The sequence below is a fragment of the Coregonus clupeaformis genome, chromosome 26, assembly GCF_020615455.1.
Source record: "Coregonus clupeaformis isolate EN_2021a chromosome 26, ASM2061545v1, whole genome shotgun sequence".
NCBI lineage: Eukaryota > Metazoa > Chordata > Actinopteri > Salmoniformes > Salmonidae > Coregonus > Coregonus clupeaformis.
Genome location: NC_059217.1, coordinates 33,651,733 through 33,679,220, shown reverse-complemented (window position 1 = coordinate 33,679,220; position 27,488 = coordinate 33,651,733). Strand labels below are relative to the sequence as shown.

Genomic DNA, 27,488 nt, shown 5'->3' with positions numbered 1-27,488 from the left:
CTAGATTAAGCCGTGAGCCAATTTCTTCTTTGGCGGATGGTCGGGGGGACAGAACATAATTATAAATAATTTGTAGGATGCAAATTGACCGCAAGAATCCCAAACAAATACAGTATAATGTTTGAATAAAACATAATAATTTCAAACCTTGCTCACATTTGTATACGATCATGTGTCTCTTCATTATGCGTGGGAATATTTGGCAACAGATTTCCAAAATTAAGATCACTTGGAGCCAGGGGTTAAAGCAAAAAAAATATCCCTCAACTGAAATTTAAGTTGATCTCAGATCGATTGTCTGGGGCCAAGTTAACCTCCCCTTGTGTAAGAAAGTCATGACCATCATGGGAAAGAGGATAATTTTGTTAGAAGTTCAAAATGGAACTAGAAAGTGTAGGCTCTATCGATGTTAGAAATAATGTCAAACCATTTACAATATGTTAAGCTAATGCATGTTTTCATGTTAATTTGGAGGGGGGGATTTCTTTATGTGTATCAGTCTAATTCAAGTGTTTTAACTTGTAACGCGGCTGCATGAATTTCTAATGCGGCTGCATGGGATTTGTCGGATTATAGTCAGGTGTGGTTTTGTTGCATCCAATGGCAGCGTCCACGATAAGGTAAAGCAATGAGCCGCTTGTGGATTTGACAGCTCTAACACAGTTTCACCTCCGACAACGTCAAAACAACGCTATTTGGATGTCAATCTGATTTAATCTATCCCCTAGTCTATGCTGGTCCTAACCATCAATTTATCCTATCCTAACTTCATCCTAAACCTCACTCTAAAGTGCCAAGCCTTGATAGGTAGAGTAGTATTTCAGGACCATTAAACACCCCCAGATACATCTGGTGTCACCTCTACCACATTTACCTTTGGGCCAGAGCTCGTGCTGATCAACAAGACCAGAGCTCGTGCTGATCAACAAGGCTAATGATGGTGATTCAAGTCTGTTCAATGAACTGAGATTACATAAAGCGGTTAAAATAGCATCAGTTTCTATTGAACATACTGTATGTAGGTAGTGAAAGGAGTAAGGAATGTAAACAGAGAGGGTTAGCTTCCAACTGCAACGTAAGCAATCTCTACATTAACATTTCTATATAGAGTTTAAAGCTAGAATCCTAAATGGAAACAATAACAAAGCAGCCACCCCGCCTTGGTTTTGGTATAAAGCTGAGGGATGGGGCTGGAGAAATGTAACCACTCTCAAATTCAAAGACAGAGCTGTGGATGCAAGGACTGACCATCCATGATATCACAATTATAGTTTAATCATGTTTTGAGGTTATACAGTGTTCGTTTACATTTACATTGTTTACAAACATTGGAGTAAAACAAGCGTATATTTTGTGTTCTCGTGGGGTACTACAGTTGAACTAAGCTCATGAGTCATTTATAAGTTATATTCTTCAAGAATCAATGGGTATATCATTAATTTATACATCCAAAAATGGATGTAGCAACTAAGGATTCTAGCTTTAAATGTAGCCTAAGCCTGTACAGTATCTGAGTGTCAATGTAATACTAACTGAAAGCATAGCCTGAGTTAGGCAAGTAAGTTTGCTTTTCTGATTTTTTTGGTTTGTGCACTTAAAAACAAAATAAATGTTGATCACAAGAAATGTGAGCAATGCTGACATGTGTTGTGTTATGGAGGGTCACTTTTTTTGTTTTGATTAGAAAGTGAGTAAAAATCTAAATATGGACCTAGCACCCACTTGTGGCCACTGAGGATGCCACAGGTTTCTCACCCCATAACACTAATTCAACAACACTTAGAAAAATACATTTACAAGTTTATTCTTTACAGTACATGAAAACCAAAGGCTTATTTTTCATAATAATTTCATATAATAATTTCATAATTCACACTTCCTTATTTTTCCACTAACACAATCAATAAGTACTATCTGAACAGCTTTGTTCCAATCTCATTGCCTAGTGCTGCGCTGATCTCTGTATACATGGCATTGTATATGTGAATCAGTAGGTGTACAAGTACCATCCAATGCAAAAGAGAACAATCTAAATAGCCATCACTAGCCGGCTACCACCCAGTTACTCAACCCTGCACCTTAGAGGCTGCTGCCCTATGTCCATAGACATGGAATCACTGGTCACTTTGTTCCATTATTACTAGTCACGTTAATGTTTGCATACTGTCTTACTCATTTCATATGTATATACTGTATTTTAGTCAATGCCACTCCGACATTGCTCATCCTAATATTTATATATTTCTATTATTTATATATTATTTTACTTTAAGATTTTTGTGTATCGTTGTGAATTGTTAGATACTACTGCATTGTTGGAGCTAGGAACACAAGCATTTCGCTACACCCGCAATAACATCTACTAAATATGTGTATGTGACCAATAAAATGTGATTTGATTTGATTTGACCTAGGCACGAGTCTAGATACCACATCGTTTTAGCTGTAGTGTGTGTGTGTGTACATAATGTAAGAAGCAGCACATGACATACAGGAATTTCACATTTCCCCGAAACAGCAAATCCAACGTCTCGCTAACTGCTAGCTTTGAGCTACAGTAAGCTTCACTATAAGGCTAGGAATCCAAACCAGTAGGGATTGTAGAAAGTGATCAAAATCAATTGATAGCTATTTTACAGAGCTTTTCATGTTTCATTCAGAGATCCCAGTGCACCCCAGAGGGCCAACATGCCCAAACACATTTTTAAGAAATGCAAAAGTTGTCACTGCGTTTTTGCTTCATCAGAGAGGAACAATATTTAATCTAGGAGCTGGTATCACAAATGCAGAATAAATACATCCAGGACAAGGTTTAATTCTGGTTGAGTTCATCCACATTTCAATATTTCATAGCCCACCTATAATAATCTGGGTCTGTGAAAGCGGCTCTAAAATCCCAAGCAGCTGTTTGAACCATGATTACAGTAGTGCTATATAGATTATTAAACTGTTGATTCCCTACTACTCATCCAGACACAAGACATTCAGAGAATATACAGTGCCTTCAGAAAGTATTCACACCCCTTAGCTTTTTCCACATTTTGTTGTGTTACAGCCTAAATTTAAAATGGATTAAATTGAGACTTTGTGTCACTGGCCTACACACAATACCCCATAAGTGAAATTATGTTTTTACAATTTTAACAAATAATTAAAAATGATAAGCTGAAATGTCTTGAGTCAATAAGTATTCTACCCCTTTGTTATGAAAAGCCCAAATACGTTCAGGAGTAAAAATTTGCATAACAAGTCACATAATAAGTTGCATGAACCCACTGTGTTTAACATGATTTTTGAATGACTACCTCCTCTCTGTCCCCCACACATACAATTATCTGTAAAGTCCCTCAGTTGAGCAGTGAATTTCAAACACCGATTCAACCACGAAGACCATGGAGGTTTTCCAATGCCTCACAAAGAAGGGCACCTATTGGTAGATGGGTAAAAAAAAAAAAGACAATGAATATCCCTTTGTGCATGGTGAAGTTATTATTTACACTTTGGATGGTCACTACAAAGACACAGGCATCCTTCCTAACTCAGTTGCCGGAGTGGAAGGAAACCACTCAAGGATTTCACCATGAGGCCAATGGTGACTTTAAAACAGTTACAGAGTATAATGGCTGTGATAGGAGATAACTGAGGATGGAGCAACAACATTGTAGTTACTCCACAATACTAACCTAAATGACAGACTGAAAAGTAGGAAGCCTGTACAGAATAAACATATTACAAAACATGCATCCTGTTTGGAATAAGGCACTTAAGTAAAACTGCAAAAAATGTGGCAAAGAAATTAACTTTATGTCCTGAAAACAAAGCGTTATGTTTGGGGCAAATCCATCACAAAATATCACTGAGTACCACTCTTTATATTTTCAAGCATTGTGGTGGCTGCATCATGTTACAGGCAAGGGCTATGGAGTTTTTTAGGATAGAAAGAATAGAGCTAAGCACAAGCAAAATCCTAGAGGAAAACCTGGTTCAACAGACACTGGGAGACAAATTCACCTTTCAGCAGGACAATAACCTAAAACACAAGGCCAAATATAAACTGGAGTTGCATACCAAGACGACATTGAATGTTCTTGAGTGGCCGAGTTACAGTTTTGACTTAAATCTACTTGAAAATCTATTGCAAGAATGGTTGTCTAGCAATGATCAACAACCAACTTGACAGAGTTGAATAATTTTGAAAATAATAATGTGCAAATATTGTACAAGGTGTGCAAAGCTCTTAGAGACTTACCTAGAAAGACTCACCACTGTAATCGCTGCCAAAGGTGATTCTAACATGTATTGACTCAGGGGTGTGAATACTTATGTAAATGATATATTTCTGTATTCCATTTTCAATACATTTGCAAACATTTCTAAAAACATGTTTTCACTTTGTCATTATGGGGTATTGTGTGTAGATGAGTGTTTTTATTTTTTAAATCCAATTTGAATTCAGACTGTAACACAACAAAATGTGGAATGAGTCAAGGGGTATGAATACTTTCTGAAGGCATTGTAAAGGCCCAACAGTATTCTCTTAGAGCATGCAGTAAGTTCTAGTAAGATCAGAGTATAAAAAATAAATACCTGGATTTCTGATTTGATTGAATGATTAGTTGTTGCAGCACCAGAGATGCTTGTGTCAGTATGGCATCACAGGATGTTGACATAGGTCTGCAGTATAGACTTCCTGCTTTTGTGTAAGAAACTAATAATGGACCGATCTGTTCTGCAATAACAACTTTTGGTTGCCAGCACCAAATACACCCATTTCTCCTGTGTTCCATTTTAACCCTGGTGATTGTGACAACACAGAGGAGGAAGATCACAGAGGTCAAACTCTCTGTAGTCCAATGGTTGATAAGATGATTGTAACATCCTTTAACTGCATAGTGTAGTTGATTCATCGTTTTGTTGTAAAGTATAAAAATTTTTTATAATATCAGTTATATTCAGCTGGTAATAGCATTAAAATAAGCCATTGAAGACCACGTTTTTCTTATAAGCTCCAATTGTGAATAATATAGTTTTTAGCGCATCCATAGAAAGAATAATTCACATACAGTTGAAGTCGGAAGTTTACATACACTTAGGTTGGAGTCATTAAAACTCGTTTTTCAACCACAAACTGACGTTTTGGCAAGTTGTTTAGGACATCTACTTTGTGCATGACACAAGTAATTTTTCCAACAATTGTTTACAGACAGATTATTTCACTTATAATTCACTGTATCACAATTCCAGTGGGTCAGAAATGTACATCCACTAAGTTGACTGTGCCTTTAAACAGCTTGGAAAATTCCAGAAAATGATGTCATGGCTTTAGAAGCTTCTGATAGGCTAATTGACATCATTTGAGTCAATTGGAGGTTTACCTGTGGATGTATTTCAAGGCCTACCTTCAAACTCAGTGCCTATTTACTTGACATCATGGGAAAATCAAAAGAAATCAGCCAAGACCTCAGAAAAAGGGAGCAATTTCCAAATGCCTGAAGGTACCACGTTTATCTGTACAAACAATAGTACGCAAGTGTAAACACCATGGGACCACACAGCCGTCATACCGCTCAGGAAGGAAACGCGTTCTGTCTCCAAGAGATGAACGTACTTTGGTGCGAAAAGTGCAAAGCAATCACAGAACAACAGCAAAGGACCTTGTGAAGATGCTGGAGGAAACAGGTAAGAAAGTATCTATATCCACAGTAAAACTAGTCCTATATCGACATAACCTGAAAGGCCGCTCAGCAAGGAAGAAGCCACTGCTCCAAAACCACCATAAAAAACCCAGACTACGGTTGGAAAATGCACATGGGGACAAAGATCATACTTTTTGGGGAAAGTCCTCTGGTCTGATGAAACAAAAATAGAACTGTTTGGCCATAATGACCATCGTTATGTTTGGAGGAAAAGGGGGAGACTGGTGCATCATGCTGTGGGGGTGCTTTGCTGCAGGAGGGACTGGTGCACTTCACAAAATAGATGGCATCATGAGGAAGGAAAATTATGTGGATATATTGAAGCAACATCTCAAGACATCAGTCAGGAAGTTAAAGCTTGGTTGCAAATGGGTCTTCCAAATGGACAATGACCCCAAGCATACTTCCAAAGTTGTGGCAAAATGGCTTAAGGACAACAAAGTCAAGGTATTGGAGTGGCCATCACAAAGCCCTGACCTCAATCCTATAGAAAATGTGTGGGCAGAATTAAAAAAGCGTGTGTACGCAAGGAGGCCTACAAACCTGATTCAGTTACACCAGCTCTGTCAGGAGGAATGGGCCAAAATTCACCCAACTTATTGTGGGAAGCTTGTGGAAGGCTACCCGAAACGTTTGACCCAAGTTAAACAATTTAAAGGCAACGCTACCAAATACTTATTGAGTGTATGTAAACTTCTGACCTACTGGGAATGTGATGAAAGAAATAAAAGCTGAAATAAATAATTCTCTCTACAATTATTCTGACATTTCACATTCTTAAAATAAAGTGGTGATCGTAACTGACCTAAGACAGGGAATGTTTACTAGGATTAAATGTCAGGAATTGTGAAAAACTGAATTTAAATATATTTGGCTAAGGTGTATGTAAACTTCCAACTTCAGCTGTATCTCTGACTTAATACACACTGAGTGTACAAAACTCTTTCTATGACAGACTGACCAGATGAATCCAGGTGAAAGCTATGATCCCTTATTGATGTCAGTTGATAAATCCACTTCAATCAGTGTAGATGAAGGGGAGGAGACAGGTTAAAGAAGGGTTTTTAAGCCTTGAGACATGGATTGTATGTGTGCCATTCAGAGGGTGAATGGGCAAGACAAAATATTTAAGTGCCTTTGAACAGGGTATGGTAGTGCCAGGCGCACCGGTTTGTGTCAGGAACTGCAACGCTGCAGGGTTTTTCCATGCTCAACAGTTTTCCGTGTGTAATTGTCCACCACCCAAAGGACATCCAACCAACTTGACACAACTGTGGGAAGCATTGGAGTCAATATTAGGAAAGTGTTCTTAATGTATTGTACACTCAGTGAACATGTCAGGATATGTCGAGATTAAGAATCACTGCTAGTCAGAGCCTGCTGCTAGCTAGGCTAACACAGTTATATTGTAGGGCTCAGTCAGTGTTATGTGCTAGGCTAATAAAGCATGTTGGTAGGGTTGCCAACTCCGACCAAACTCATTCCAGGAGATTATAAACATCCTAAACTGTAGTGGGGCGTATAACTGTGTTAGTGCTCATGTTCAAGTCAGTCAGCGCATGCTTGTCCCCTCTCCAGGGGATGAGAACTAGTGTGCTTAAGGTCACTTGAGTGTGCACTTCTGGACAGGAGCTAGAGAGGAGCCATTTGTTTGTTTATGTCAGATGTAGGAGATCCCTGTCCTAGAGGGCTGCAGTGTAAGCAGGCCTTTGTTCCAGCCCAGCACTAACACACCTGATTGAACTAATCATGGTTCAACTTTAATAGCAGAAGCCTGTACACTCGGTGGCCCACCTCAGTAGTCACCTGTCCCAGGTCTACTTAGTGGTGGTGGCAGGCATGCTGACAGAGAGGGTCCTGCGAGTGGCGTTGGTGACCTGGTGCTGCTGGGTCAGGAAGGACTGGGCAGGGGGCACCATGGAGGTGGAGCGACCCCCCAGACGGGCCTTGATCGCCAGCTTCTGGAAGCTCAGACTCTGGAGGGGGCGGAATACAGACAGCAGGAATGTTTATTTGAGTTGGAACAAAAGCTCTGCATAAGTAACATTTGTAAACTGTACATTCCTGTAATTTATTTTCAAAGGAAATACGAGGTCTAAAATGTTCTAACCTTGTTGTACCATGCTGTAACAATCAGCTTCTCTTCATACACCTTCAGCTTTGCCTGCTCACACTCCCTCTACAGAGAGAGACACAGAGAGAGCGAGAGAAACTATCAATACTAGAGGTCGAGAGTGCATTGTGAGATGAGTACTATGGATCCCTATGTGAATGAGTGTCTCCTGGCTGATGGTTATGGTTAGAGGCCAAAGGTCAGGGCCATGGGTTAAAGGTAATTGTTAACTCCAGGCTGAGGATCCTCGTCTCTGTCCGTCAGCTGGTTCTTTAGAGCCTGGATCTCTGCTGTGGCTAGGTTCAGCTTGGGGTCCAATGCACGGATCACCTACAGTACCGAGACAGAGAGAGAGGGCTTCATCAGAAATCACTTTTTCAAATCAAATCCAATCAAATTTTATTTGCCACATGCGCCGAGTACAACAGGTGAAGACATTACCGTGAAATGTTTAATTACAGCCCTTAACCAACAATGCATTAATTTTTTTATAAAAAAGTAAAATAAAACAACAACAACAAAAAAGTGTTGAGAAAAAAAGAGCAGAAGTTAAATAGAATAACAGTAGGGAGGCTATATACAGGGGGGTACCGGTGCAGAGTCAATGTGCGGGGGCACCGGCTAGTTGAGGTAATATGTACATGTGGGTAGAGTTAAAGTGACTATGCATAAATAATTAACAGAGTAGCAGCAGCGTAAAAAGATGGGGTGGGGATCCGGGTAGCCATGATTAGCTGTTCAGGAGTCTTATGGCTTGGGGGTAGAAGCTGTTGAGAAGCCTTTTGGACCTAGACTTGGCGCTCCGGTACCGCTTGCCGTGCGGTAGCAGAGAGAACAGTCTATGACTAGGGTGGCTGGAGTCTTTCACAATTTTGAGGGCCTTCCTCTGACACCGCCTGGTATAGAGGTCCTGGATGGCAGGAAACTTGGCCCCAGTGATATACTGGGCCGTACGCACTACCCTCTGTAGTGCCTTGCGGTCAGAGGCCGAGCAATTGCCATACCAGGCGGTGATGCAACCAGTCAGGATGCTCTCGATGGTGCAGCTGTATAACTTTTTGAGGATCTGAGGACCCATGCCAAATCTTTTCAGTCTCCTGAGGGGGAATAGGCTTTGTTGTGCCCTCTTCACGACTGTCTTGGTGTGTTTGGACCATGATAGTTCGTTGGTGATGTGGACACCAAGGAACCTGAAGCTCTCAACCTGTTCCACTACAGAGAATGGGGGCGTGCTCAGTCCTCCTTTTTTTTCCTGTAGTCCACAATCATCTCCTTTGTCTTGGTCACGTTGAGAGAGAGGTTGTTATCCTGGCACCACACGGCCAGGTCTCTGACCTCCTCCCTATAGGCTGTCTCATCGTTGTCGGTGATCAGGCCTACCACTGTTGTATCGTCGGCAAACTTAACGATGGTGTTGGAGTCGTGCCTGGCCATGCAGTCATGGGTGAACAGGGAGTACAGGAGGGGACTGAGCACGCACCCCTGAGGGGCCCCTGTGTTGAGGATTAGCGTGGCAGATGTGTTGTTACCTACCCTTACCACCTGGGGGCGGCCCGTCAGGAAGTCCAGGATCCAGATGCAGAGGGAGGTGTTTAGTCCCAGGATCCTTAGCTTAGTGATGAGCTTTGAGGGCACTATGGTGTTGAACGCTGAGCTGTAGTCAATGAATAGCATTCTCACGTAGGTGTTCCTCTTGTCAAGGTGGGAAAGGGCAGTGTGGAGTGCAATAGAGATTGCATCATCTGTAGATCTGTTGGGGCGGTTCAAAGCACTTCATGGCTACAGACGTCAGTGCTACGGGTCGGTAGTCATTTAGGCAGGTTATCTTAGTGTCCTTGGGCACGGGGACTATGGTGGTCTGCTTGAAACATGTTGGTATTACAGACTCAGTCAGGGACATGTTGAAAATGTCAGTGAAGACACTTGCCAGTTAGTCAGCACATGCTCAGAGTACACGTCCTGGTAATCCGTCTGGCCCTGCGGCCTTGTGAATGTTGACCTGCTTAAAAGTCTTACTCACATTGGCTACCATAGTCATCCGGAACAGCTGGTGCTCTTATGCATGCTTCAGTGTTGCTTGCCTCGAAGCGAGCATAGAAGTGGTTTAGCTCGTCTGGTAGGCTTGTGTCTAGTTGGATGTGAGAAGGAATGAATGATTAAGGAATGATGACTCACATTGCGTGCTTTCTCCAGGTACATCTTGTATCTCTCCTCCATGGCTCTCATGTCATCATCCTTCTTCTTCAGAGCAGCCATCAGCTCATCCAGTCTCAGAGCTAAGGGACAGACAAACAACACTCACTGGGGTTACTCTGAGAACTATACCGCCAGTGTTGTGGTCGTGTTATGGTTGTGTTACAGTTGTACTCACAGGTCTGTGTGTTGTCTGGCTGCAAGTCCTCCAGGAGTTCTTTCTTCTTCATGATCTCATCCTGCGCCTCGTTCAGTTACACCCTAGGTAATAAAACACCTTACTTTACAAATTTCTCTGACAGAAGGAACTATGGCTGCATTTATACATGCACCCCAATTCTGATCATTTTCCCACTAATTTTGACCAATCACATCAGATCTTTTCACACCAGATCTTTTTCAGATCTGATTGGTCAAAAGATCAATTAGTGAACAAAAGATCAGAATTGGGATGCCTGTGTAAATGCAGCCATAAAGGTCTCACAAAGCAGTATGGACCATACTTACATATGAGCATCCAGTTTCCTCTTCAGGTGAGACTGCAAATAAAGAGCAGTTGTAACAGTAGCTGTAACACACAGCTACTGTTACCTCACAGCTGCTACTGTACATATGAGAGGCAGTATTATGCAGTATTTAGGGTTAATGTTTGATATAGCAGTATACTGTAAGGTTATATGTCTGGTTGCACTCATGTTGTCAGTCTTGTTCCCTGGCCATGTAGGGCTTTCCGTAGCTGTGTAGTATCATCATGGTTATGTGTATAGTGTGTATACTATAGTGCAGACCTCACGTCATCAGTCTTGGCTCCCTGGCCCTGTAGGGTTTTCTGTAGATCCTCTACCTGCTGCTGCAGCTCAGTGACCCTCTCCCTGCTTAACCTGGAAGTACATCAGACACACAGGAAGTACATCACAGTCAAACAGGGAGTAAAAAACACACACACAGCTTACCTGTTCTCAGTGTCCAGTTCGGAGCGGGTTCTGTGTGCCACCTCTAGCAGTATCTGTAGTTCAGAGATCTTCTCATTCTCTGATCCCTCCTGCTGCACACGCAATATCTTATTCTCATGCTGGAGCCGGATAAACTTCTCCCTGTATGGACAAGGACACACACAGTTAGCGCAGTCAGTGTCTCACACACAAAACACAATTACTAAATTATTACCTGTACTCTACAGGTAGGATCTCAGCAGCAAGGTTATCATGGCTTGGACTGCCAGCTGGCATCCCTGCCATCCCTGTGGACAAACAGAGAGGAGATCAGTAACCATGTGTATCTGTAAGCTTCAGAGAGACACAGGCCGTGGTCGAAACCGTGCTGAATCATGGGTATATTGTGACTGACTGATCTAAAAATAACACTGAGTAGTTATTTATGATGCATGGTGGTTTGTCTTGACTCGGCTGTAAAGTCGGCGGCAATGTCAAACACGCCAACACTGTTTATCAAAGGAAACCAAACCTCAACTACATTAAATCTGCTTTCCAATCATATGCAGCACCAGTCAGTCTACATTGTCAATGTGATGGTCCAATGAGCTACCTGCTTGTAGGAGCTGGTCCTGTTGAGCCTGGTTACATCGCAGCTCCTCATTGGTCTTCTTCAGAGAGTCTCGCTCGATGATGATCCTCTGATGACATCATCATCAGGAGATAGAGGAGGAGATAAGCCAATAGCATTAGACTATTGCCTAAAACATTCCTTAGTTCCTCCCCCTAATGTGTTTGCATGTCAGGGGGACCAGGTAGGTTGGAGTAGAAAGTGTTGGGATCCAGTCCATACCTCTTTCTCCTTCATCACGGCATCGTGTTTCTCTTCAAACTTCTTATTTTCGTATGCCAGGTTGTCTGACCGCCGAGACTCCTCTGACAACTTCCGGTGCAGCTCCTGGACCTGGCAGGAAACAGGATGTAGATTAAGTAAGCCCCCTGATTGGCTGTTTGTCACTCCAAAATGATGTCTCCTCAGAGACGACTTGTTAGGTGAGGGCAAAAGCGTCACAGAGTTCCGGCATATTGCTTTCCCCAACCCAGTTCTGTCAGACCCATAGAGCAGAAGGGAGGGGACAACTTTAGGAATGATCTTGTCTAGTACATGTCTCACCTGTCTCTTGTATGTCTCTGGCTGTGCGCGGGCAGCGTTATCCTTACATAGCTCCTCCTCCAGATCGACAGTGTTGTGCATGTAGGTCATGTTCTTCTCCTCCAGCAGTTTGACTTGTCTCCTCAGATCTCCCAGGTCCTCCAGTTTACGCCTGTATGTCTCTACTGACGCCTCCAGCTTCACAGCACGGTCCGAACAGCTCCTAAACACACACACACACACACACACACACACACACACACACACACACACACACACACACACACACACACACACACACACACACACACACACACACACCACAAAATTGATAATTTATTGCATTTAATTGAATTTATAAAGATAAATAAATAAAGCAGGCAAATAGATTAAAGCAAGGACCTAAACAGCACATTCTTACTGGTCTACCCTTGCTTCAAACTGACCACTTCCTCTCTCCCACTCCCATTTATACATATTCCAGGACGTGATGCACGTCACAGAAGATCTGACGATTACAACTGCAATAAAGGACCTAGAACACCACCAAACACACCTGAGGATATCGAGTTCGTCTTTAAGTACTCGTGACTCCTCGGCCAGGCTGGTTAGTTTGTCGTTACGATGCTGAACCTCGATCAGCTGCTTCTCCAACTCCTCACAGTGGATACGGTAGTCATCCTTAGCTGCCTCTAGCCTACACACACACACACAAAGAGGGAGAGAGAGAGAAATCTGTAAGTGCTGTGTTGAATAACTCTAAGCGTCGTTCCAGTGCGATGTGTTTTCACTGACACATGACACACACACACCTGAAGTTCTCCTCCTGTAGTGTCTCTAGCTGTATCTGTAGCTGGCTGTGTTTCCGTCCAGAGGGCGTGCTCGGGTCATCAAACGAGTCCAGCTGATTGGCTCGGCCCGTCAGCGCGTCGTTCTCAGCCAATAGGCTGTTCCGCTCCTCCTGAAGGACCGTCACCTGACCAGGGTCAAAGGTCTGCTGTGTCTCAATCCCAAAATATGAATTAGTTGCGCGAACATAACTATCAAACCACCATTTTTTACAAGTTCATCCAATACGGCAGAACCACATAAATGGTCACAGATGCCTGAAGAATGGGGAGAAAGGTAACTAGAAGAGTCTTTGAGAGATGATGTGATAAGTGTAAATTAATCTCCAGTGGGAAAGACCCGTTCTCACCAACTGTTCAACAAACAAAGCATCATTATTACACCCTGAAATTACAGTACAGTGCAGTGAAGCCTCATAGCACCTTGAACAACATCAACATGTTAATGAATAGGTTGAAAGGCTGGTTAGTTTATCTCCCTTACACACACACGCTCCTCTGTTCATTAGTCATGCTTTATGTCAGGGACAATCCTTGGGAATATAAGCTTTATGTGTGTGTGTGTGCATAAAGAAAAACATAATTCAATTCAGCGTCTTCGCTCCACCTGTTCCCAAACACTACAAATTAACACACGCGTAGTTTAGGTTAGTGATACGTGTTAGCGACAGAGAGCAAGAGAGGGTATAGATGTTTTAATCCGCCTCTGCAATCAGCCGTTAGATGTTTTTAGTCCGCCTTGACGACAAGCAGCCATGTTGACTTACCTCTGTGTGTCCTTGAAGAGAGACACTGGTGATCTACTGTAACAACTCAATCTGGAGACACGAGAAGAGAGGCCCATACAACATGGACTTGACCTAATCAGTAACCAGCAGCAGAATTTTGTCCTGTACTATGTTTTCCCCAGCCAGGCAGAGCAGGGTATGGCAGAGAGAGCAGGTAGGGGGAGAGCAGAGAGGCCTAGCCTGTAATACCACAGCCCTTCTGCTACACCAGCCACAGACAATTGCCTCTGACATCACTGCACATAACACAGACCCAGTTTATACAGTACCAGGGTTGTGTGTGTGTGTGTCATTGATATTTGGCAGCCTCGGCTTACGGTATGTGGCCTTCAGATTGCAGGCTTGCCGTTATGGGCAGCCTAGCTGTGTGGAGGAGAAGGTGCTTTTGTTTCCTTAAGTGTCCTTGCATAAACAACCTTTGAAATGTATGAATTCTTTATGAGCTAATCTTATTTGTTGATTCAAATAAAGTATTTAAAATGTGTGTGTACCTGTACGTCGAGCTCCTGACAGCGCTGGGCTAGCTCCTCCTTTTCTGCCATCAGATCTGCCAGGTCCTCGAGAGCCTTCTTCAACTAGATACACACACACACTTAACAATACAGCTAGCTTCTATACAGCCTACTTCAGCAGGCCCAAGGAGAGACGAGCAATATCACAGTACTAACTAAAGAGTCTAAGACAAGCAGTCAACTATAGAGAGACACACAAACAATAACAACTATAATACAGACAATAGCATTCTATCAGATGCCTAGCACAGTGGATCTCCTCTCACCTCTTGTTCCAGGTCCTCCAGTGTCAACTATAGACAGACATGCACAGTCAGCAACAATAATATAGACTATTAGAGGCCAAACACAGTGGATCTCCTCCTCTCACCTGTGATTCTACATCCCCCGGTGGCTCTGCTCCAAACTGGGCCATGTTCTCTTTACTCATCAGCTAACAGAGAGAGAGCGACATGGTACAGGTTTGTTTAGAGACAACTTCAATCCTACTCATTCACACACCACAGGTGGTCTAAAATGACTTTCTAAACCCAAAGAGATGTCATGGCATGTACTTTACATCACAGTATTGGTAACTGGCTTTTTTAACACAAATGGGCAATTCTAATATCCTACCGTACATGACAAACTATTTGAAATCAATCAGAGAGAATGGCCTTGGTCACCTACAAACAAGCAAGATTTCTGGCTCTCACAGACCTGTAACTTCTTCTTTAAGAGGCTCCTCTGTCCTCCACTCGTTACCTGTATTAATGGCACCTGTTTGAACTTGTTATCAGTATAAAAGACACCTGTCCACAACCTCAAACAGTCACACTCCAAACTCCATTATGGCCAAGACCAAAGAGCTGTCAAAGGACACCAGAAATAAAAATTGTAGACCTGCACCAGGCTGGGAAGACTGAATCTGCAATAGGTAAGCAGCTTGGTTTGAAGAAATCAACTGTGGGAGCAATTATTAGGAAATGGAAGACATACAAGACCACTGATAATCTCCCTCGATCTGGGGCTCCACGCAAGATCTCACCCCGTGGGGTCAAAATGATCACAAGAACGTTGAGCAAAAATCCCAGTACCACACGGGGGGACCTAGTGAATGACCTGCAGAGAGCTGGGACCAAAGTAACAAAGCCTACCATCAGTAACACACTACGCCGCCAGGGACTCAAATCCTGCAGTGCCAGACGTGTCCCCCTGCTTAAGCCAGTACATGTCCAGGCCCGTCTGCAGTTTGCTAGAGTGCATTTGGATGATCCAGAAGAGGATTGGGAGAATGTCATATGGTCAGATGAAACCAAAATAGAACTTTTTGGTAAAAACTCAACTCGTCGTGTTTGGAGGACAAAGAATGCTGAGTTGCATCCAAAGAACACCATACCTACTGTGAAGCATGGGGGTGGAAACATCATGCTTTGGGGCTGTTTTTCTGCAAAGGGACCAGGACGTGTAAAGGAAAGAATTAATGGGGCCATGTATCGTGAGATTTTGAGTGAAAACCTCCTTCCATCAGCAAGGGCATTGAAGATGAAACGTGGCTCGGTCTTTCAGCATGACAATGATCCCAAACACACCGCCCGGGCAACGAAGGAGTGGCTTCGTAAGAAGCATTTCTAGGTCCTGGAGTGGCCTAGCCAGTCTCCAGATCTCAACCCCATAGAAAATCTTTGGAGGGAGTTGAAAGTCCGTGTTGCCCAGCGACAGCCCCAAAACATCACTGCTCTAGAGGAGATCTGCATGGAGGAATGGGCCAAAATACCAGCAACAGTGTGTGAAAACCTTGTGAAGACTTACAGAAAACGTTTGACCTGTGTCATTGCCAACAAAGGGTATATAACAAATTATTGAGAAACTTTTGTTATTGACCAAATACTTATTTTCCACCATAATTTGCAAATAAATTCATTAAAAATCCTACAATGTGATTTTCTGGATTTTTTTTTCTAATTTTGTATGTCATAGTTGACGTGTACCTATGATGAAAATTACAGGCCTCTCTCATCTTTTTAAGTGGGAGAACTTGCACAATTGGTGGCTGACTAAATACTTTTTTTCCCCACTGTACACTGTGATGTGTGTATGTGTATGTATGTGTGTGTTTGTGCCTCACATCTGATGCAGGGCCTGAGAAATGGCAGCTCCAGTGGTCAGCTCCTCTACAGTCATACATGGTGCTGCAGTGTTGAAGGTCTGGAGCTGAGGGTGATACAAACAGGGAGAATAACACAGGTTAGAGTAGAGACCGAGGAGAAGGGGAGACGCTGGGACAGGAATGAGAAAGGGGGAGGCAGTTGGAGGCAGAGAGAGCCCCAGAGAGAGATGCTACTCAGCTCTGCTCTGGTGGACTTGTGAATAATTCACCCTCCATGACTGTCTCTCCATGGTGTCAGATGACCACTAGCCTCAGTTCCCAGGCTTCGCTCACAAGGTGAAAGCCTGTGACAAGGGTTGAGACCTCACTACCAGCCTGTCACCATGACTTTTACAGGCAATACAAAATAGACACTACCTACCTAGTCCTGTGCTCTCAAATGCTTTACCTGTGGAGAGAAACATTCACTGGTAGACTGTAGTGCTCCCCTCCACACAATGTGGTTATTAATTCACTGAGAGAGTGTCCTGTACTGGCTACACAATGTTCAGGTTCATGTTACTGTACATCTTAAGTCTGTAGTGGCTTCATTTTGTCTCCTCTTAATTTACACTTGTTTCAGTCACTGAAGAGGTGAAAACAATGGTGGATGGATGCACACCAGGAATGAGCTTTCCCCTGACCAGATCTCTCACATCGTTGCAGATAAGAGGGAGGATAGCTCTTCAAGTCAAATTGACATGATCTCAAATGTTACTCAATTATTGCAAGCCACATAAGGAAGGTTGCATAAAAAAAAACTACAGGTGTGACAATGCACACAATGAGGCTAAACGCAAATGAAAGGCAAACTATTACCAAGTTGCCAGTGGCCTATAATATTTGATTGCATAACAAAAGATTGAAGGAGTGACATTCCACAAATATCTAGCAGTTAATGAGATTAGCTCCCTAAATAGGATGAGGATCAACTGAATAAGGATATTGTTGTCTTTGCTTACAAAGACAAAACTGAAAACAACGGCACGCTCAATTTGAGTATTGTATAGATTGAGATCAAATAGACTATCTGCAATGATTATCTGCGCATATAGTGCATTCGGAAAGTATTCAGACCCCTTAACTTTTTACACATTCAAGCCATGAGGTCGAAGGAATTGTCCGTAGAGCTCTGAGACAGGATTGTGTCGAGGCACCGATCTGGGGAAGGGTACCAAAACAAATCACAGTGGCCTCCATCATTCTTAAATGGAAGAAGTTTGGAACCACCAAGACTCTTCCTAGAGCTGGCCGCCCGGCCAAACTAAGCAATCGGTGAAGGGCCTTGGTCAGGGAGTTGACCAAGAACCCGATGGTCACTCTGACAGAGCTCCAGAGTTCCTCTGTGGAGATGGGAGAACCTTCCAGAAGGACAACCATCTCTGCAGCACTCCACTAATCAGGCCTTTAGGGTAGAGTGGCTAGATGGAAGCCACTCCTCAGTTAAAGGCACATGACAGCCCGCTTGGAGTTTGCCTAAAGGCCCCTAAAGGACTCTCAGACCATGAAAAACAAGATACTCTGGTCTGATGAAACCAAGATTGAACTCTTTGGCCTGAATACAAAGCGTCACGTCTGGAGAAAACAAGGCACCGCTCATCACCTGGCCAATACCATCCCTACGGTGAAGCATGGTGGTGGCAGCATCATGCTGTGGGGATGTTTTTCAGCGGCATGGACTGGGAGACTAGTCAGGATTGAGGGAAAGATTAACGGAGTACAGTACAGAGAGATGAAAACCTTGATGAAAACCTGCTCCAGAGCGCTCAGGACCTCAGACTGGCGCGAAGGTTCACCTTCCAACAGGACAACAACCCTAAGCACACAACCAAGACAACACAGGAGAGGCTTCGGCACAAGCCAGAGCCCGGACTTGAACCCAATTGAACATCTCTGGAGAGACCTGAAAATAGCTGTGCATCCAACCTGACAGAGTTTGAGAGGATCTGCAGAGAAGAATTGGAGAAATTCCCCAAATACAGGTGTGCCAAGCTTGTAGCGTCATACCCAAGAAGACTCAAGGCTGTAATCGCTGCCAAAGGTGCATCAACAAAGTACTGAGTAAAGGGTCTGAATTACTTACAGTGGGGAGAACAAGTATTTGATACACTGCCGATTTTGCAGGTTTTCCTGCTTACAAAGCATGTAGAGGTCTGTAATTTTTATCATAGGTACACTTCAACTGTGAGAGACGGAATCTAAAACAAAAATCCAGAAAATCACATTGTATGATTTTTAAGTAATTAATTTGCATTTTATTGCATGACATAAGTATTTGATACATCAGAAATGCAGAACTTAATATTTGGTACAGAAACCTTTGTTTGCAATTACAGAGATCATACGTTTCCTGTAGGTTTTGACCAGGTTTGCACACACTGCAGCAGGGATTTTGGCCCACTCCTCCATACAGACCTTCTCCAGATCCTTTCTATTGGGTTCAGGTCTGGAGACTGGCTAGGCCACTCCAGGACCTCGAGATGCTTCTTACGGAGCCACTCCTTAGTTGCCCTGGCTGTGTGTTTTGGGTCGTTGTCATGCTGGAAGACCCAGCCACGACCCATCTTCAATGCTCTTACTAAGGGAAGGACGTTGTTGGCCAAGATCTCGCGATACATGGCCCCATCCATCCTCCCCTCAATACGGTGCAGTCGTCCCCTTTGCAGAAAAGCATCCCCAAAGAATGATGTTTCCACCTCCATGCTTCACGGTTGGGATGGTGTTCTTGGGGTTGTACTCATCCTTCTTCTTCCTCCAAACACGGCGAGTGGAGTTTAGACCAAAAAGCTATATTTTTGTCTCATCAGACCACATGACCTTCTCCCATTCCTCCTCTGGATCATCCAGATGGTCATTGGCAAATTTCAGACGGGCCTGGACATGCGCTGGCTTGAGCAGGGGGACCTTGCGTGCGCTGCAGGATTTTAATCCATGACGGCGTAGTGTGTTACTAATGGTTTTCTTTGAGACTGTGGTCCCAGCTCTCTTCAGGTCATTGACCAGGTCCTTCCGTGTAGTTCTGGGCTGATCCCTCACCTTCCTCATGATCATTGATGCCCCACGAGGTGAAATCTTGCATGGAGCCCCAGATCGAAGGTGATTGACCGTCATCTTGAACTTCTTCCATTTTCTAATAATTGCGCCAACAGTTGTTGCCTTCTCACCAAGCTGCTTGCCTATTGTCCTGTAGCCCATCCCAGCCTTGTGCAGGTCTACAATTTTATCCCTGATGTCCTTACACAGCGCTCTGGTCTTGGCCATTGTGGAGAGGTTGGAGTCTGTTTGATTGAGTGTGTGGACAGGTGTCTTTTATACAGGTAACAAGCTCAAACAGGTGCAGTTAATACAGGTAATGAGTGGAGAACAGGAGGGCTTCTTAAAGAAAAACTAACAGGTCTGTGAGAGCCGGAATTCTTACTGGTTGGTAGGTGATCAAATACTTATGTCATGCAATAAAATGCAAATTATTTACTTAAAAATCATTCAATGTGATTTTCTGGATTTTTGTTTTAGATTCCGTCTCTCGCAGTTGAAGTGTACCTATGATAAAAATGACAGACCTCTACATGCTTTGTAAGTAGGAAAACCTGCAAAATCGGCAGTGTATCAAATACTTGTTCTCCCCACTGTATGTAAATGTGATATTTCCGTTTCTTGTTTTGAATAAATGTGCAAAAATGTCTAAAAACCTGTTTTTGCTTTGTCATTATGGGGTATTATGTGTAGATTGATGAGGGAAAAAAACTATTTAATCAATTTTAGAATAAGGCTGTAACGTAACAAAATGTGGAAAAAGTGAACGGGTCTGAATACTTTTCGAATGCACTGTAGGCCTACTCTATCAGGGTTGCGTAGGTTACTTTCTAAATGTAATCCGTTACCGTTACTATTTACCTGTCAAATTGTAATCAGTAATGTAACTTTTGGATTACCCAAACTCAGCAACATAAACTGGTTACTTTCAGTTACTTTTGGATTACTTTCCCCTTAAGAGGCATTAGAAGAAGACAAAAAGGATCCATCAAGCGAATCGTGTGTGTCATCATAGTGGTCTCTGACTTGTGGTCAGACTCGCTCCGTTGGAACAAACTTAAAAACTTGCTCCTTTTTTTATGCAGAATTGAATTTCATTGAGAAAACAGTAGTGCTGAGTGATTAACCTACATTTTGGGGGGGTTTGGTTATTAAGATTTGTGTAGTGGAGGGTATACGCAGCAGGTATATGCCGTATACCCTCTCAGTAGCGGTGCATGGGTAAAATCACTGGTGAAGCCAAGCTGATTCTGATGGTTGGATCCTAATCGCCATTATAATCATTGGCCAGTACAGAGAATTAAGTAAAACCATAAGTTCAAATCCCTATCTCTATCCATGGCTAATTTAGGAAAGGGCCAATTTTAGCTAGCTAGCTAGCTAGCCACCAGAGGACAACAACACAACGAGATGCAACAATTCAAGTTGTTCTGTCAATGATGTATGCTCTCAATGGCATTTTACAGGAGTGACAACAAAATTCAAGTTTGCTTCCCTTGACACTTTTTTTTTTGGTGCGCCAGGACCATTCACAGTTGAGTTGATTGGCACATTTGTTATACTTTTTTTGTCAAGGGAGGCCAGATGCTCGCCGGCTTCCCTTGCCTGCAATGCTACGTGCAGCAACAATGTAATCCTTGTTTGGACCAGACAGCATCAGATAGATGGCCTACACGTAGAGAGACAGGGGGGCGCTGTTTCGCTCGCTTGGATGCTTTCTCCTGTGAGATATATTCAGCCTCCTGCGAATTGAAAGAAAATTATGAAACACAGAGAGACGAAAGATAAAATATTTAACGTTTTTTATTTGTCCATTTTTTGTGGAAGCCTGGCTTCCCTTGGCATCCATGAATACACGCCACTGTACCTACTTATTTTTCAGTGGGCATTGCTGTCACGCCCTGACTCTGGGGACTCGTATTTGTTGAGTCAGGGTGTGTATTTTCTGTGTGGTATGTTCTATGTTGCATTTTCTATGTTTAGATCTAGATCGTGTAGATCTATGTTGGCCGGTGTGGTTCCCAATCAGAGGCAGCTGTAGCTCGTTGTCTCTGATTGGGGACCATACTTAGGCAGCCTATTGGCACTAGTGGGTTGTGGGATCTTGTTCCGTGTGAGGTATGTTGTTTGTCTACCTTGGACTTCACGTTTCGTTTCATTTGTTGTTTTGTCGTGTTGTTTATTCAGTATAAATAAACATGTATGCATATCACGCTGCGCCTTGGTCCGTCCCGTCTGTAAACGAGCGTGACAGAAGATCCCACCAAACGAGGACCAAGCAGCGTGTTCAGGAGCAAACGCCGGGAATTCAACAGGAGGTTACATTAGTAGATGTCCTCCTCGGTTGGGGGAGAATTACGGAGGAGGAGGCCGTCCGTTACCGGAAGGCGATGAAGGAGGATGCCCAGGTAGGAGAGGATAAACGGCGCCAACAGTGCCGACGACGGAGACTATAGAGAGGCAACCCCAAGAAAAAAAATTTGGGGGGCACACGGTGTGGACGACGAGGCAGCAGGAGGCCGTTAAAGGGCGGATCTGCAGGTTAGGAGAGGAGGCCACCATGTTACGGGGGCTATTGGTTCAGAGGGAGCAGGAGTTATTCGGTCAGAGGGAGGCGCTACAGGAGGCTATAAGGGAGAAGGAAAGTGTAGAGGCACGGCGAGAGGAGCTGGTTAGGCAGCAGAAGGAGCGGGGGTTAATAAAGGAACCCAGTCCCGCTCCTCGCACCAAGCAAGTGGTGCGTGTCGCCAGTCCGGTCCGGCCCGTTCCTGCTTCCCGCACTAAGCCAGTGGTGCGTGTTCCCAGTACGGCCCGACCCGTTCCTGTCCCTCACACCAAGCCAGTGGTGCGCGTCGCCAGCCCGGTCCGGCCTGTTCCTCGCACCAAGCCAGTGGTGCGTGTCGCCAGGCCGGCCCGGCCTGTTCCTGTCCCTTGCACCAAGCCAGTGGTGCGCGTCGCCAGCCCGGCCCGGCCTGTTCCTGCTCCCCGCACCAGGCCAGTGGTGTGCGTCGCCAGGCCGGTACGGCCCGTCCCTGCTCCCTGCACCAAGCCAGTGGTGCGCGTCGCCAGCCCGTTCCTGCTCCCCGCACCAAGCCAGTGGTGCGTGTGTCCAGTCCGGCATGGCCCGTGCCTGTTTTACCGGTGCCTGGTCCGGCAACGGTCAGCTGCTCCACTCCGGAGCCAGAGCAGTCTGCTCCACCGGTGCCCAGTTCAGCTCCGGTCAGCTGCTCCACTCCGGAGCCAGAGCAATCCGCTTCACCGGGGTCCAGCTCCGGTCAGCGGCTCCACTCCGGAGCCAGAGTAGTCCGCTCCACCGGTGCCTAGTCCAGCTCCGGTCAGCTGCTCCACTCCGGAGCCAGAGCAGTCCGCTCCACCGGTGCCTGATCCAGCTCCGGTCAGCTGCTCCACTCTGGAGCCAGAGCAGTCCGCTCCACCGGTACCCGGTCCAGCTCCGGTCAGCGGCTCCAGTCCAGACCCAGACGTCAGCCCCTCTCCAGGTTCGGGGTCTCCCACACCAGGGTCCAGACAGGGCTTGGTACTTCGTGGGAGGAAGGAGAGGGGAAGCAGCGCGCCGAGGTCCAGACTAGACCAGGGGCGCAACAGGGAGGCGGAGAGTAAGTGGTCGTCACGCCCTGAGCCGGATCCGCCTCCGAGGCGGAATGCCCACCCGGCCCCAACCCTGTTATGTTTATGTTATGCGGTCGGAGTCCGCACCTTTGGGGGGGGGGGGGGTACTGTCACGCCCTGACTCTGGTGACTCGTATTTGTTGAGTCAGGGTGTGTATTTTCTGTGTGGTATGTTCTATGTTGCATTTTCTATGTTTAGATCTAGATCGTGTAGATCTATGTTGGCCGGTGTGGTTCCCAATCAGAGGCAGCTGTAGCTCGTTGTCTCTGATTGGGGACCATACTTAGGCAGCCTATTGGCACTAGTGGGTTGTGGGATCTTGTTCCGTGTGAGGTATGTTGTTTGTCTACCTTGGACTTCACATTTCGTTTGTTGTGGTGTTTATTCAGTATAAATAAACATGTATGCATATCACGCTGCGCCTTGGTCCGTCCCGTCTGTAAACGAGCGTGACAATTGCGCATACTCACTTCTTAATCCCCACTGATACATATCAAAGAACACTGTATCAATTAATAGGGCTGATGGAATGTTTAGGTTAAAATGTTGATAAACTATTATTTCTTCACAGTTTATGCGCAGCAATGCACTCACATTTCTTTGGTGGGATTTTGGCTATAGGCTACTTTGAAGCAAGGTAAGACATGCCTCATAATATGAAGTAAAACGTCCAGGTTTCAAACAATTAAGAAACAGAACAAATATAGAGATGCTAATGATAGGCCTAACCAGATGGAAAGGCTTTCCCAAAAACCTTCTCTATTAAATGTTAACTAGCTACAAATTAGCCTATGCCTACCTGTCAGAATGATATCATGATTATTTGTTTCAATCCAGTGGCCATTTCTTTTGCAAACTCATGTGCTACAGAAACAACACTAATCAAACAATAGCTTTAGGTGCCTGCACACTTGAATTAAAGGGTAAGTACTCTCAAAAATCTAACTTTTTTGTATCTTTCCCAGACCTCAAAAGTTGTCTCCTGATGTGGTTTAATCATCGTTACGGACTTAGAGCATAAAATGTTGTTTTTCTGTTAACAAAGGTGTGACTTTGAGAACGAAAACCTGGAAAAAATTGGGGTGAAATCTGAAACCTGTGAATTTATGACTCAGTTTATCTGTTTCAATTGTAGGCCTACTATTAGCCTACTGCACAGTACAGCTTGGATTGGCCTGACTGTGAAAGACTAATATGGGATTCATAATTTTAGGTCATTCAGAGTGCGTCACTGTTTCTCATATAATTTTTCTCACAGGGCACCTTTCCTTCGCAGGGCAGACCATTTGGAAAAATGTTGACAAAATTTGAGTATACCCACTTCTCCAGGCACCGACGTCGGTTCAATTTATTTTGTATTTTATTTCACCTTTATTTAACCAGGTAAGCCAGTTGAGAACAAGTTCTAATTTACAACTGCGACCTGGCCAAGATAAAGCAAAGCAGTGCAGTAAAAACAACAACACAGAGTTACATATGGAATAACAAAACATACAGTCAATAACACAATAGAAAATCTATATGTGAGCTGTGTTCGAATACTCATACTAACAGCACATACCTTACTATTTGTGACTATTTGTGACGTAAATTGAGTATGTAGTATGCTTATTGGTCATAGTATGGATATAGTTAGTATGCCAAAAGTTCCCGAATGTCGTACTACATTTGCCAAAATACGAAGTATACAAACAGTGGACACTATTTCTGTGCTTTTAGGGCCCATAATGCAATTCTTCATAAAATGGGCTTCACAACGTTTTCAGATTTTAAGAAAATGGCATAAAATATGCAGCCGAAGTCCGACGAGAGCGGATACAAATTCATTGCTTTAACTAATTATGACAAATGTTAAGAAAATGTTGAGCAATGTAATAAAGTAATGACTTTTCAAATAAGTTACACATTATGTTGGCTGACATTTTGTTAGCTACGCTATCCTTACAAGCCGCATAGGAAATCATTACAGCAGTATGTACCAGTATGTTAGCTAGCTAACCTAACGTTAGTTGGCTACTAGTATATCGAACTTGCCAGTATATTAACTATATGCAATCTAACTAACTACCCAACGTTTATTGACTTGATTATTCACATCATTCTTAGCTTAGCTAAGTGGTATAGTCATTGTGTGTTCTCAATGGACATTGTTAATTCAGGGAGTAGTTCGTAAATTTGCTCTGGCTATCTAGTCCGATTTCAGAGCACTCTTGTCTGAGGGTGCCAGAGCGCAGAATAACAGATTAATTTACGAACGCTCAACACCGGTTGAATATGGCCAGTCATTAAATTGTTGCCAGCAGCACAGTTACAGTCACCAACGCTCTGGATAACAAGAAAACAGCCTAACCAGCTCTGCTAGGGCGAGTAAAATGGTCAGAGTGAGGTGTTCTCTCACTTGTGTCTGGAAGAAGCTAGCCAACGTTAGCCAGTTAGCTTGGGTGCTTGACTGCCGTTGTGAGGTCAGAACGCTTGGATCAATCCTACTCCTTGGCCAGAACGTCCAGTGTGCGCTCTGAACTCTCCGAGAGCGAAACACTCTGAATTTACGAATGGAAAATCTGACAACGCTCTGAATTTATGCACGACCAGAACGCACTCTGAGCGCACTCTGGCACTCCAGATTGAATTTAAGAACACACCCCTAGTAATTTGTTATGCTAATGTAGTGTCTTAGAGTCTAGAATATGCTGACCGTTGCAGAAAGTGTGTTAGAGGAAACTTGACTCTAAGATTTTGCTGATGTGGCAAAATGGTGTAATAGATGAACTGTATTCTACTTTGCTGAAAACATCTGGAAAGCATTACTAAAGTTCATGGAAAATGATAGGGGGAGAGATGTAGAAAAGAACAGGGATTGGTTTTTAGAATCACACCATATTACGTCATAAATGAGATAAAACCATGTCTTGAACAATAGAAGAGGAGAATAGCGAATTACAGAATTTGGCTCTTGCTGTTCCCAGATATCTGCAGTATCTGTCAAATTCCGATGCTGTATACCCTTTGTTATAATAAACCTTTATAAACAGAGTACAGTGTCGGCGGATTCCTTATCATTACAGCATGGACCAGCAAAGGTGTGTCTTTTAGACACTACACCTTCATGGTCGAATTGCTGCAAAGAAACCACTACTAAAGGACACCAATAATAATAAGAAACCTGCTTGGACCAAGAAACACAAGCAATGGACATTAGACCGGTGTAAATTTGTCCTTTGGTCTGGAGTCCAAATTTGAGATTTTTTGTTCAAACCTCCGTGTCTTTGTGAGATGCGGTGTGGGTGAACGGATGATCTCAGCATGTGTAGTTCCCACCGTAAAGCATGGAGGGGGAGGTGCTTTGCTTGTGACACTGTCTGTGATTTATTTAGAATTCACTAAACACTTAACCAGCATGGCTACCACAGCATTCTGCAGCGATACGCCATCCCATCTGGTTTGGGCTTAGTGGGACTATCATTTATTTATCAACAGGACAATTACCCAACACACCACCAGGCTGTGTAAGGGATATTTGACCAAGAAGGAGAGTGATGGAGTGCTGCATCAGATGACCTGGCCTCCACAATTCCCCGACCTCAACCCAATTGAGATGGTTTGGGATGAGTCGGACGGCAGAGTGAAGGAAAAGCAGCCAACAAGTGCTGTGCATATGTGGAAAATCCTTCATGACTGTTGGAAAAGCATTCCAGGTGAAGATGGTTGAGAGAAAAAAAAAAAAAAGAATGCCAAGAGTGTGCAAAGCTGTCATCAAGGCAAAGGGTGGTTATTTGAAGAATCTCAAAAATAAAATATATTTTGATTTGTTTAACACTTTTTTGGTTACTACATGATTCCATATGTGTTATTTCATAGTTTTGATGTCTTCACTATTATTCTACAATGTAAAAAAGAGTAAAAATAAAGAAAAACCCTTGAATGAGTAGATGTGTCCACGCTTTTGACTGGTACTGTATATTTAATATCTATATTCAGTCAGGTCCATAAATATTTGGACATTGACCAAGTAATTCTTATTTTAGCGGTCTACCACAACATATTGGAGTTGAAATTAAATATTGAATATGAGCTGAAAGTGCAGACTTTCAGCTTTAATTTGAGGGTATTTACAGTGAGGGAAAAAAAGTATTTGATCCCCTGCTGATTTTGTACGTTTGCCCACTGACAAAGAAATGATCAGTCTATAATTTTAATGGTAGGTTTATTTGAACAGTGAGAGACAGAATAACAACAACAAAATCCAGAAAACGCATGTAACAATTTTTTATAAATTGATTAGCATTTTAATGAGGGAAATAAGTATTTGACCCCCTCTCAATCAGAAAGATTTCTGGCTCCCAGGTGTCTTTTATACAGGTAACGAGCTGAGATTAGGAGCACACTCTTAAAGGGAGTGCTCATAATCTCAGCTTGTTACCTGTATAAAAGACACCTGTCCACAGAAGCAATCAATCAATCAGA

The 27,488-nt window shown here is 43.6% G+C and overlaps 1 pseudogene; it reads right to left on the bottom strand.

Moving 5' to 3' along the window:
• Window positions 1-6,951: 6,951 nt before the first annotated feature.
• On the bottom strand, window positions 6,952-14,650 carry LOC121539818 (annotated as a pseudogene).
• Window positions 14,651-27,488: the final 12,838 nt, after the last annotated feature.